This window comes from Pleurodeles waltl, chromosome 7 (genome assembly GCF_031143425.1).
Source record: "Pleurodeles waltl isolate 20211129_DDA chromosome 7, aPleWal1.hap1.20221129, whole genome shotgun sequence".
Classification (NCBI taxonomy): domain Eukaryota; kingdom Metazoa; phylum Chordata; class Amphibia; order Caudata; family Salamandridae; genus Pleurodeles; species Pleurodeles waltl.
The window spans coordinates 1,521,700,655-1,521,714,210 of NC_090446.1; the positions used below are offsets into that span (position 1 = coordinate 1,521,700,655).

Consider the following 13,556-nt stretch of genomic DNA (forward strand, 5'->3'; position numbering starts at 1 on the left):
AGGATTTCCGCCGGAAGTGCACAGGGGCCGGAGTAGCTGCAAAGTCGCGGTTCCCAGCAATGCAGTCCAGCGAGGTGAGGCAAGGACTTACCTCCACCAAACTTGGACTGAAGAGTCACTGGACTGTGGGGGTTACTTGGACAGAGTCGCTGGATTCGAGGGACCTCGCTCGTCGTGCTGAGAGGAGACCCAAGGGACCGGTAATGCAGCTTTTTGGTGCCTGCGGTTGCAGGGGGAAGATTCCGTCGACCCACGGGAGATTTCTTCGGAGTTTCTGGTGCAGAGAGGAGGCAGGCTACCCCCACAGCATGCACAAGCAGGAAAACAGTCGAGAAGGCGGCAGGATCAGCGTTACAGAGTTGCAGTAGTCGTCTTTGCTACTATGTTGCAGGTTTGCAGGCTTCCAGCGCGGTCAGCAGTCGATTCCTTATCAGAAGGTGAAGAGAGAGATGCAGAGGAACTCGGATGAGCTCTTGCATTCGTTATCTAAAGTTTCCCCAGAGACAGAGACCCTAAATAGCCAGAAAAGAGGGTTTGGCTACCTAGGAGAGAGGAAAGGCTACTAACACCTGAAGGAGCCTATCACAAGGAGTCTCTGACGTCACCTGGTGGCACTGGCCACTCAGAGCAGTCCAGTGTGCCAGCAGCACCTCTGTTTCCAAGATGGCAGAGGTCTGGAGCACACTGGAGGAGCTCTGGACACCTCCCAGGGGAGGTGCAGGTCAGGGGAGTGGTCACTCCCCTTTCCTTTGTCCAGTTTCGCGCCAGAGCAGGGGCTAAGGGGTCCCTGAACCGGTGTAGACTGGCTTATGCAGAATTGGGCACATCTGTGCCCAACAAAGCATTTCCAGAGGCTGGGGGAGGCTACTCCTCCCCTGCCTTCACACCATTTTCTAAAGGGAGAGGGTGTCACACCCTCTCTCAGAGGAAGTTCTTTGTTCTGCCATCCTGGGCCAGGCCTGGCTGGACCCCAGGAGGGCAGCTGCCTGTCTGAGGGGTTGGCAGCAGCAGCAGCTGCAGTGAAACCCCAGGAAGGGCAGTCTGGCAGTACCAGGGTCTGTGCTACAGACCACTGGGATCATGGGATTGTGCCAACTATGCTAGGATGGCATAGAGGGGGCAATTCCATGATCATAGACATGTTACATGGCCATATTCGGAGTTACCATTGTGAAGCTACATATAGGTAGTGACCTATATGTAGTGCACGCGTGTAATGGTGTCCCCGCACTCACAAAGTTCAGGGAATTGGCTCTGAACAATGTGGGGGCACCTTGGCTAGTGCCAGGGTGCCCTCACACTAAGTAACTTTGCACCCAACCTTTACCAGGTAAAGGTTAGACATATAGGTGACTTATAAGTTACTTAAGTGCAGTGTAAAATGGCTGTGAAATAACGTGGACGTTATTTCACTCAGGCTGCAGTGGCAGGCCTGTGTAAGAATTGTCAGAGCTCCCTATGGGTGGCACAAGAAATGCTGCAGCTCATAGGGATCTCCTGGAACCCCAATACCCTGGGTACCTCAGTACCATATACTAGGGAATTATAAGGGTGTTCCAGTAAGCCAATGTAAATTGGTAAAATTGGTCACTAGCCTGTTAGTGACAATTTGAAAGTAATGAGAGAGCATAACCACTGAGGTTCTGGTTAGCAGAGCCTCAGTGAGACAGTTAGGCACCACACAGGGAACATATACATGCACACTTATGAGCACTGGGGCCCTGTGTGACAGGGTCCCAGTGACACATACATATAGGCCACAAACCTATGAGCACTGGGGTCCTGACTAGCAGGATCCCAGTGACACATAACAACCATACTGAAAACATAGTGTTTTCACTATGAGCACTGAGGCCTGGCCATCAGGATCCCAGTGAGACAGTGAAAACAGTGACAAACACCCTGACATACACTCACAAACAGGGCAAAAGTGGGGGTAACAAGGCTAGAAAGAGGCTACCTTCTCACACAACCCCCCCCCAAACGAAGGACAATAAGGCTAACCTTGACCAGTTGAGACTTTATTGTCTAAGTGGTGATAAGTAGAGAGTAGCTCTGCAATAGACTGGTTACTCCCTTTATCATCCACTATATGGTTACTTCCCTGTGGGGATGTAAACCACCCTGTTTGAAGTTTTTTAGCTAAGCAACAATGTGAAGATGTATTTTCAGAGTTTCTATCAGTAAGTTTTAGTTTAGAGCAGTGGGAATTGTCCACTGAACCTATTTGTAGTGATGGAAATGCCAGACAGGGATGCTGTCTCAGAAAAGCCATAGCTGGGCAAAAACTTTGTCCATATGGCTGGAAGAGAGAACAGGGATGCTGTTTCTCTTGGGTTGGAGCAGGGCAGGGATGCTGTCCTATCAGCTCCACACTAGGGCAGGGATGCTGTCCTAAGTGTTGTGAGGCAGTGCAGAGTTTCTGCACTAAAGTTTCTCTGGGAGGGTTGGAGGGATGCTCCATGTTAACTAAAATGGTGCTGTTTTTCTCACCAATGTTAGTTATCCCACAGAGAGGTACTTCCACCTCAGGGAGTCCAGCTTTTCCAGCTGATGATTCCCTTGGAACAGGTGCCACCCCAGGAGAGGTTTCTCCCACCACAGGAATAGTATCCTGAATGGTAGGGTGGTTAGGGGATACTGTGATACCCTTTTTACCTGTTGATGGAGAGGGATCCTGAGTTTTCAGGCCTTCTCTCCTTTGCTTTTTCATTTCACTTGAAATGAGAGGGAACAATTCCTCAGGGATGCCCAGCATGGCTGCATGGGCATAAAACTCTACATCAGCCCAACCTGAGGCCTCTAGGTCATTACCTAAGAGACAGTCTACAGGTAAGCTAGGTGATACCACCACCTGCTTAGGGCCAGTAACTCCACCCCAACTAAACTGAATTATAGCTAAGGGAAGAAACTTAGTGGAGTTATGGACATCAATAATCTTATACTGTTGTCCAATGATGTGTTGTTCAGGAGGCACTAGGTTTTCAGTCACCAAAGTGAAACTGGCACCTGTGTCCCTGTAGGCCAAGGCCTCAACACCATTTATTGAAACTGTCTGCCTGTACTTATCCATTGTAAGGGGACAAGCAGCCAGTGTGGCAAGGCCAATGCCACTAGGTGTGACAGAAACTGTCCTGGGACTGATGACATCAGTTTCCACTATGGACCCATAAGTGAACCCAACTACACCCTTTGCTTGACTGTTGCCAGCAGTCCCACCACTAGTACCACTACTGCTAGGGGCACTAGAGCTTGATGTATTAGTGGTGGTAGGCTCAGGGGGTTTACCTGGACAGGACTTATCCCCTGGCCTATGGCCTCTATTTTTACACACAAAGCACCAAGGCTTTTTAATGTGTGCAGGTTGGGAAGAAGAGGAAGAATTTGTTTTATCCCCACCCTCTGAAGAGTGTTTAAGATTTGAAGTGGGATCTTTGGTTTTACCCTTATCCCCATGCTTATCTTGAGATTTTTCACCATCTTTCTTCTTATTGCCATCTTTGTCACCCCCTGTATGAACTTTTCTGTTCACCCTTGTTCTGACCCATTTGTCTGCCTTCTTTCCCAATTCTTGGGGAGAGGTCAGATCAGAGTCTACCAGGTACTGGTGCAACAAATCAGACACACAATTATTAAGTATATGCTCTCTCAGGATTGTGTTATACAGGCTTTCATAATCAGTAACTTTACTGCCATGTAACCACCCCTCCAAGGCCTTCACTGAATGGTCAATGAAATCAACCCAGTCTTGTGAAGACTCCTTTTTGGTCTCTCTGAACTTTATCCTGTACTGTTCAGTGGTTAAGCCATAACCATCCAGGAGTGCATTCTTAAGAACTTGGAAATTATTAGCATCATTTTCTTTTACAGTAAGGAGCCTATCCCTACCTTTTCCAGTAAATGATAGCCATAGGATAGCAGCCCACTGCTTTTGAGGGACATCCTGTACAGCACAGGCCCTCTCAAGTGCAGCAAACCACTTGTTAATGTCATCCCCCTCCTTTTAAGGGGGAACTATCTTGTGCAGATTCCTGGAATCATGCTCTTTTGCAGGATGACTATGGGGAATACTGCTGCTGCCACCATGGGTTTCTAAACCCAACTTCTGTCTTTCCCTCTCTACTTCTAAAGACTGTCTATCCAAATCCAGCTGTTGCTTCTTGAGCTTCAGTCTGGTTTGTTCCACTCTCAATCTATTGAGCTCCCTTTCTAACAATCTGTCATCAGGGTGGGTGGGAGGGACATTTCTAGATACAGAGGTATGAAGGGAATGAACAGAAGGAGACCTGTCCCTTACAGAGGGCACCCTAACAGCTTGGCTACCAGTATAATGTGAGAGCACACCATTAGTATGGTGTGATTCAACCTCTGTACCAACTATGCTAGACTGTCTAGTAATGGGCAGGCTGAGAAGTTTCTTTCCTGAACCTTTTCCTGGGGGAGTCCCTGGATCAGATTGAGAACCATTAGCTACTTTTTCTCAGATTGGGCACTTATGGCCTTATCCTGTACTCTAAGCATATTAATTAACAGTTCTAAAGAAGGATTCTTCCCTACACTCAAACCTCTCTCTATGCAGAGACTCCTTGCTCCTTTCCAGCTAAGGTGATCATATGCAAGTTTGGACATTTTTTCCTGTGCCAGACATTTTTTAGAGAGAGTTAAAGTGATAGAAAAAGAGAAAAAAGTTTTCAGAACTTTTTGGAAAGACAGAAAAAAAACTTTTTAAACTTTTAAGAACTTTTTGAAAGTTTAGAAGTACTTTTCAGCACTTAGAAAAGAGTGAAAAGAGGAAATGCAAAACTTTTTGGCTATGTGTATATACACTGACCTTGTTTTGTATATTTTTCTCTTATGAAAAGTACAATGACAAGAGTGGTAAGTAGTCTCAAGCACTTATTCCACCACTGCACAACCAATGTAGGAGGCTGCACTGGCTTGTAGTGAGTACCAAGGGGTACTTGCACCTTGCACCAGGCCCAGTTATCCCTTATTAGTGTATAGGATGTCTAGCAGCTTAGGCTGATAGATAATGGTAGCTTAGCAGAGCAGCTTAGGCTGAACTAGGAGACGTGTGAAGCTACTACAGTACCACTTAGTGTCATATGCACAATCTCATAAGAAAACACAATACACAGTTATACTAAAAATAAAGGTACTTTATTTTTATGACAATATGCCAAAGTATCTTAGAGTGTACCCTCAGTGAGAGGATAGGAAATATACACAAGATATATATACACAATAGCAAAAATATGCAGTATAGTCTTAGAAAACAGTGCAAACAATGTATAGTTACAATAGGATGCAATGGGGAAACATAGGGATAGGGGCAACACAAACCATATACTCCAAAAGTGGAATGCGAACCACGAATGGACCCCAAACCTATGTGACCTTGTAGAGGGTCGCTGGGACTATTAGAAAATAGTGAGAGTTAGAAAAATAACCCTCCCCAAGACCCTGAAAAGTGAGTGCAAAGTGCACTAAAGTTCCCCTAAGGACAAAGTAGTCGTGTTAGAGGAATAATGCAGGAAAGACACAAACCAGCAATGCAACAACTGTGGATTTCCAATCTAGGGTACCTGTGGAACAAGGGGACCAAGTCCAAAAGTCACAAGCAAGTCGGAGATGGGCAGATGCCCAGGAAATGCCAGCTGCGGGTGCAAAGAAGCTTCGACTGGACAGAAGAAGCTGAGGTTTCTGCAGGAACAAAAAGGGCTAGAGACTTCCCCTTTGGTGGACGGATCCCTCTCGCCGTGGAGAGTCGTGCAGAAGTGTTTTCCCGCCGAAAGAACGCCAACAAGCCTTGCTAGCTGCAAATCGTGCGTTTGGCGTTTTTGGACGCTGCTGGGGCCCAGGAGGGACCAGGAGGTCGCAAATTGGACCTGAAGAGAGAGGGGACGTCGAGCAAGACAAAGAGCCCTCACTGAAGCAGGTAGCACCCGGAGAAGTGCCAGAAACAGGCACTACGAAGATGCGTGAAACGGTGCTCGCCGAAGTTGCACAAAGGAGTCCCACGTCGCCGGAGACCACCTTAGAAAGTCGTGCAATGCAGGTTAGAGTGCCGTGGACCCAGGCTTGGCTGTGCACAAAGGATTTCCGCCGGAAGTGCACAGGGGCCGGAGTAGCTGCAAAGTTGCGGTTCCCAGCAATGCAGCCCAGCGAGGTGAGGCAAGGACTTACCTCCACCAAACTTGGACTGAAGAGTCACTGGACTGTGGGGGTCACTTGGACAGAGTCGCTGGATTCGAGGGACCTCGCTCGTCGTGCTGAGAGGAGACCCAAGGGACCGGTAATGCAGCTTTTTGGTGCCTGCGGTTGCAGGGGGAAGATTCCGTCGACCCACGGGAGATTTCTTCGGAGCTTCTGGTGCAGAGAGGAGGCAGGCTACCCCCACAGCATGCACAAGCAGGAAAACAGTCGAGAAGGCGGCAGGATCAGCGTTACAGAGTTGCAGTAGTCGTCTTTGCTACTATGTTGCAGGTTTGCAGGCTTCCAGCGCGGTCAGCAGTCGATTCCTTATCAGAAGGTGAAGAGAGAGATGCAGAGGAACTCGGATGAGCTCTTGCATTCGTTATCTAAAGTTTCCCCAGAGACAGAGACCCTAAATAGCCAGAAAAGAGGGTTTGGCTACCTAGGAGAGAGGAAAGGCTACTAACACCTGAAGGAGCCTATCACAAGGAGTCTTTGACGTCACCTGGTGGCACTGGCCACTCAGAGCAGTCCAGTGTGCCAGCAGCACCTCTGTTTCCAAGATGGCAGAGGTCTGGAGCACACTGGAGGAGCTCTGGACACCTCCCAGGGGAGGTGCAGGTCAGGGGAGTGGTCACTCCCCTTTCCTTTGTCCAGTTTCGCGCCAGAGCAGGGGCTAAGGGGTCCCTGAACCGGTGTAGACTGGCTTATGCAGAATTGGGCACATCTGTGCCCAACAAAGCATTTCCAGAGGCTGGGGGAGGCTACTCCTCCCCTGCCTTCACACCATTTTCCAAAGGGAGAGGGTGTCACACCCTCTCTCAGAGGAAGTTCTTTGTTCTGCCATCCTGGGCCAGGCCTGGCTGGACCCCAGGAGGGCAGCTGCCTGTCTGAGGGGTTGGCAGCAGCAGCAGCTGCAGTGAAACCCCAGGAAGGGCAGTCTGGCAGTACCAGGGTCTGTGCTACAGACCACTGGGATCATGGGATTGTGCCAACTATGCTAGGATGGCATAGAGGGGGCAATTCCATGATCATAGACATGTTACATGGCCATATTCGGAGTTACCATTGTGAAGCTACATATAGGTAGTGACCTATATGTAGTGCACGCGTGTAATGGTGTCCCCGCACTCACAAAGTTCAGGGAATTGGCTCTGAACAATGTGGGGGCACCTTGGCTAGTGCCAGGGTGCCCTCACACTAAGTAACTTTGCACCCAACCTTTACCAGGTAAAGGTTAGACATATAGGTGACTTATAAGTTACTTAAGTGCAGTGTAAAATGGCTGTGAAATAACGTGGACGTTATTTCACTCAGGCTGCAGTGGCAGGCCTGTGTAAGAATTGTCAGAGCTCCCTATGGGTGGCACAAGAAATGCTGCAGCCCATAGGGATCTCCTGGAACCCCAATACCCTGGGTACCTCAGTACCATATACTAGGGAATTATAAGGGTGTTCCAGTAAGCCAATGTAAATTGGTAAAATTGGTCACTAGCCTGTTAGTGACAATTTGAAAGTAATGAGAGAGCATAACCACTGAGGTTCTGGTTAGCAGAGCCTCAGTGAGACAGTTAGGCACCACACAGGGAACATATACATGCACACTTATGAGCACTGGGGCCCTGTGTGACAGGGTCCCAGTGACACATACATATAGGCCACAAACCTATGAGCACTGGGGTCCTGACTAGCAGGATCCCAGTGACACATAACAACCATACTGAAAACATAGTGTTTTCACTATGAGCACTGAGGCCTGGCCATCAGGATCCCAGTGAGACAGTGAAAACAGTGACAAACACCCTGACATACACTCACAAACAGGGCAAAAGTGGGGGTAACAAGGCTAGAAAGAGGCTACCTTCTCACACAACCCCCCCCCAAACGAAGGACAATAAGGCTAACCTTGACCAGTTGAGACTTTATTGTCTAAGTGGTGATAAGTAGAGAGTAGCTCTGCAATAGACTGGTTACTCCCTTTATCATCCACTATATGGTTACTTCCCTGTGGGGATGTAAACCACCCTGTTTGAAGTTTTTTAGCTAAGCAACAATGTGAAGATGTATTTTCAGAGTTTCTATCAGTAAGTTTTAGTTTAGAGCAGTGGGAATTGTCCACTGAACCTATTTGTAGTGATGGAAATGCCAGACAGGGATGCTGTCTCAGAAAAGCCATAGCTGGGCAAAAACTTTGTCCATATGGCTGGAAGAGAGAACAGGGATGCTGTTTCTCTTGGGTTGGAGCAGGGCAGGGATGCTGTCCTATCAGCTCCACACTAGGGCAGGGATGCTGTCCTAAGTGTTGTGAGGCAGTGCAGAGTTTCTGCACTAAAGTTTCTCTGGGAGGGTTGGAGGGATGCTCCATGTTAACTAAAATGGTGCTGTTTTTCTCACCAATGTTAGTTATCCCACAGAGAGGTACTTCCACCTCAGGGAGTCCAGCTTTTCCAGCTGATGATTCCCTTGGAACAGGTGCCACCCCAGGAGAGGTTTCTCCCACCACAGGAATAGTATCCTGAATGGTAGGGTGGTTAGGGGATACTGTGATACCCTTTTTACCTGTTGATGGAGAGGGATCCTGAGTTTTCAGGCCTTCTCTCCTTTGCTTTTTCATTTCACTTGAAATGAGAGGGAACAATTCCTCAGGGATGCCCAGCATGGCTGCATGGGCATAAAACTCTACATCAGCCCAACCTGAGGCCTCTAGGTCATTACCTAAGAGACAGTCTACAGGTAAGCTAGGTGATACCACCACCTGCTTAGGGCCAGTAACTCCACCCCAACTAAACTGAATTATAGCTAAGGGAAGAAACTTAGTGGAGTTATGGACATCAATAATCTTATACTGTTGTCCAATGATGTGTTGTTCAGGAGGCACTAGGTTTTCAGTCACCAAAGTGAAACTGGCACCTGTGTCCCTGTAGGCCAAGGCCTCAACACCATTTATTGAAACTGTCTGCGTGTACTTATCCATTGTAAGGGGACAAGCAGCCAGTGTGGCAAGGCCAATGCCACTAGGTGTGACAGAAACTGTCCTGGGACTGATGACATCAGTTTCCACTATGGACCCATAAGTGAACCCAACTACACCCTTTGCTTGACTGTTGCCAGCAGTCCCACCACTAGTACCACTACTGCTAGGGGCACTAGAGCTTGATGTATTAGTGGTGGTAGGCTCAGGGGGTTTACCTGGACAGGACTTATCCCCTGGCCTATGGCCTCTATTTTTACACACAAAGCACCAAGGCTTTTTAATGTGTGCAGGTTGGGAAGAAGAGGAAGAATTTGTTTTATCCCCACCCTCTGAAGAGTGTTTAAGATTTGAAGTGGGATCTTTGGTTTTACCCTTATCCCCATGCTTATCTTGAGATTTTTCACCATCTTTCTTCTTATTGCCATCTTTGTCACCCCCTGTATGAACTTTTCTGTTCACCCTTGTTCTGACCCATTTGTCTGCCTTCTTTCCCAATTCTTGGGGAGAGGTCAGATCAGAGTCTACCAGGTACTGGTGCAACAAATCAGACACACAATTATTAAGTATATGCTCTCTCAGGATTGTGTTATACAGGCTTTCATAATCAGTAACTTTACTGCCATGTAACCACCCCTCCAAGGCCTTCACTGAATGGTCAATGAAATCAACCCAGTCTTGTGAAGACTCCTTTTTGGTCTCTCTGAACTTTATCCTGTACTGTTCAGTGGTTAAGCCATAACCATCCAGGAGTGCATTCTTAAGAACTTGGAAATTATTAGCATCATTTTCTTTTACAGTAAGGAGCCTATCCCTACCTTTTCCAGTAAATGATAGCCATAGGATAGCAGCCCACTGCTTTTGAGGGACATCCTGTACAGCACAGGCCCTCTCAAGTGCAGCAAACCACTTGTTAATGTCATCCCCCTCCTTGTAAGGGGGAACTATCTTGTGCAGATTCCTGGAATCATGCTCTTTTGCAGGATGACTATGGGGAATACTGCTGCTGCCACCATGGGTTTCTAAACCCAACTTCTGTCTTTCCCTCTCTACTTCTAAAGACTGTCTATCCAAATCCAGCTGTTGCTTCTTGAGCTTCAGTCTGGTTTGTTCCACTCTCAATCTATTGAGCTCCCTTTCTAACAATCTGTCATCAGGGTGGGTGGGAGGGACATTTCTAGATACAGAGGTATGATGGGAATGAACAGAAGGAGACCTGTCCCTTACAGAGGGCACCCTAACAGCTTGGCTACCAGTATAATGTGAGAGCACACCATTAGTATGGTGTGATTCAACCTCTGTACCAACTATGCTAGACTGTCTAGTAATGGGCAGGCTGAGAAGTTTCTTTCCTGAACCTTTTCCTGGGGGAGTCCCTGGATCAGATTGAGAACCATTAGCTACTTTTTCCTCAGATTGGGCACTTATGGCCTTATCCTGTACTCTAAGCATATTAATTAACAGTTCTAAAGAAGGATTCTTCCCTACACTCAAACCTCTCTCTATGCAGAGACTCCTTGCTCCTTTCCAGCTAAGGTGATCATATGCAAGTTTGGACATTTTTTCCTGTGCCAGACATTTTTTAGAGAGAGTTAAAGTGATAGAAAAAGAGAAAAAAGTTTTCAGAACTTTTTGGAAAGACAGAAAAAAAACTTTTTAAACTTTTAAGAACTTTTTGAAAGTTTAGAAGTACTTTTCAGCACTTAGAAAAGAGTGAAAAGAGGAAATGCAAAACTTTTTGGCTATGTGTATATACACTGACCTTGTTTTGTATATTTTTCTCTTATGAAAAGTACAATGACAAGAGTGGTAAGTAGTCTCAAGCACTTATTCCACCACTGCACAACCAATGTAGGAGGCTGCACTGGCTTGTAGTGAGTACCAAGGGGTACTTGCACCTTGCACCAGGCCCAGTTATCCCTTATTAGTGTATAGGATGTCTAGCAGCTTAGGCTGATAGATAATGGTAGCTTAGCAGAGCAGCTTAGGCTGAACTAGGAGACGTGTGAAGCTACTACAGTACCACTTAGTGTCATATGCACAATCTCATAAGAAAACACAATACACAGTTATACTAAAAATAAAGGTACTTTATTTTTATGACAATATGCCAAAGTATCTTAGAGTGTACCCTCAGTGAGAGGATAGGAAATATACACAAGATATATATACACAATAGCAAAAATATGCAGTATAGTCTTAGAAAACAGTGCAAACAATGTATAGTTACAATAGGATGCAATGGGGAAACATAGGGATAGGGGCAACACAAACCATATACTCCAAAAGTGGAATGCGAACCACGAATGGACCCCAAACCTATGTGACCTTGTAGAGGGTCGCTGGGACTATTAGAAAATAGTGAGAGTTAGAAAAATAACCCTCCCCAAGACCCTGAAAAGTGAGTGCAAAGTGCACTAAAGTTCCCCTAAGGACAAAGTAGTCGTGTTAGAGGAATAATGCAGGAAAGACACAAACCAGCAATGCAACAACTGTGGATTTCCAATCTAGGGTACCTGTGGAACAAGGGGACCAAGTCCAAAAGTCACAAGCAAGTCGGAGATGGGCAGATGCCCAGGAAATGCCAGCTGCGGGTGCAAAGAAGCTTCGACTGGACAGAAGAAGCTGAGGTTTCTGCAGGAACAAAAAGGGCTAGAGACTTCCCCTTTGGTGGACGGATCCCTCTCGCCGTGGAGAGTCGTGCAGAAGTGTTTTCCCGCCGAAAGAACGCCAACAAGCCTTGCTAGCTGCAAATCGTGCGTTTGGCGTTTTTGGACGCTGCTGGGGCCCAGGAGGGACCAGGAGGTCGCAAATGGGACCTGAAGAGAGAGGGGACGTCGAGCAAAACAAAGAGCCCTCACTGAAGCAGGTAGCACCCGGAGAAGTGCCAGAAACAGGCACTACGAAGATGCGTGAAACGGTGCTCGCCGAAGTTGCACAAAGGAGTCCCACGTCGCCGGAGACCAACTTAGAAAGTCGTGCAATGCAGGTTAGAGTGCCGTGGACCCAGGCTTGGCTGTGCACAAAGGATTTCCGCCGGAAGTGCACAGGGGCCGGAGTAGCTGCAAAGTTGCGGTTCCCAGCAATGCAGCCCAGCGAGGTGAGGCAAGGACTTACCTCCACCAAACTTGGACTGAAGAGTCACTGGACTGTGGGGGTCACTTGGACAGAGTCGCTGGATTCGAGGGACCTCGCTCGTCGTGCTGAGAGGAGACCCAAGGGACCGGTAATGCAGCTTTTTGGTGCCTGCGGTTGCAGGGGGAAGATTCCGTCGACCCACGGGAGATTTCTTCGGAGCTTCTGGTGCAGAGAGGAGGCAGGCTACCCCCACAGCATGCACAAGCAGGAAAACAGTCGAGAAGGCGGCAGGATCAGCGTTACAGAGTTGCAGTAGTCGTCTTTGCTACTATGTTGCAGGTTTGCAGGCTTCCAGCGCGGTCAGCAGTCGATTCCTTATCAGAAGGTGAAGAGAGAGATGCAGAGGAACTCGGATGAGCTCTTGCATTCGTTATCTAAAGTTTCCCCAGAGACAGAGACCCTAAATAGCCAGAAAAGAGGGTTTGGCTACCTAGGAGAGAGGAAAGGCTACTAACACCTGAAGGAGCCTATCACAAGGAGTCTCTGACGTCACCTGGTGGCACTGGCCACTCAGAGCAGTCCAGTGTGCCAGCAGCACCTCTGTTTCCAAGATGGCAGAGGTCTGGAGCACACTGGAGGAGCTCTGGACACCTCCCAGGGGAGGTGCACGTCAGGGGAGTGGTCACTCCCCTTTCCTTTGTCCAGTTTCGCGCCAGAGCAGGGGCTAAGGGGTCCCTGAACCGGTGTAGACTGGCTTATGCAGAATTGGGCACATCTGTGCCCAACAAAGCATTTCCAGAGGCTGGGGGAGGCTACTCCTCCCCTGCCTTCACACCATTTTCCAAAGGGAGAGGGTGTCACACCCTCTCTCAGAGGAAGTTCTTTGTTCTGCCATCCTGGGCCAGGCCTGGCTGGACCCCAGGAGGGCAGCTGCCTGTCTGAGGGGTTGGCAGCAGCAGCAGCTGCAGTGAAACCCCAGGAAGGGCAGTCTGGCAGTACCAGGGTCTGTGCTACAGACCACTGGGATCATGGGATTGTGCCAACTATGCTAGGATGGCATAGAGGGGGCAATTCCATGATCATAGACATGTTACATGGCCATATTCGGAGTTACCATTGTGAAGCTACATATAGGTAGTGACCTATATGTAGTGCACGCGTGTAATGGTGTCCCCGCACTCACAAAGTTCAGGGAATTGGCTCTGAACAATGTGGGGGCACCTTGGCTAGTGCCAGGGTGCCCTCACACTAAGTAACTTTGCACCCAACCTTTACCAGGTAAAGGTTAGACATATAGGTGACTTATAAGTTAC

General features: G+C 48.0%; 1 protein-coding gene across 1 annotated transcript in view; it reads left to right on the plus strand.

Annotated features, from left to right (window-relative positions):
* Window positions 1-13,556, plus strand: part of LOC138247461 (guanylate-binding protein 1-like) — a 282,741-nt gene that overhangs the window by 46,187 nt on the left and 222,998 nt on the right. The gene's annotated exons all lie outside the window — the stretch shown is intronic.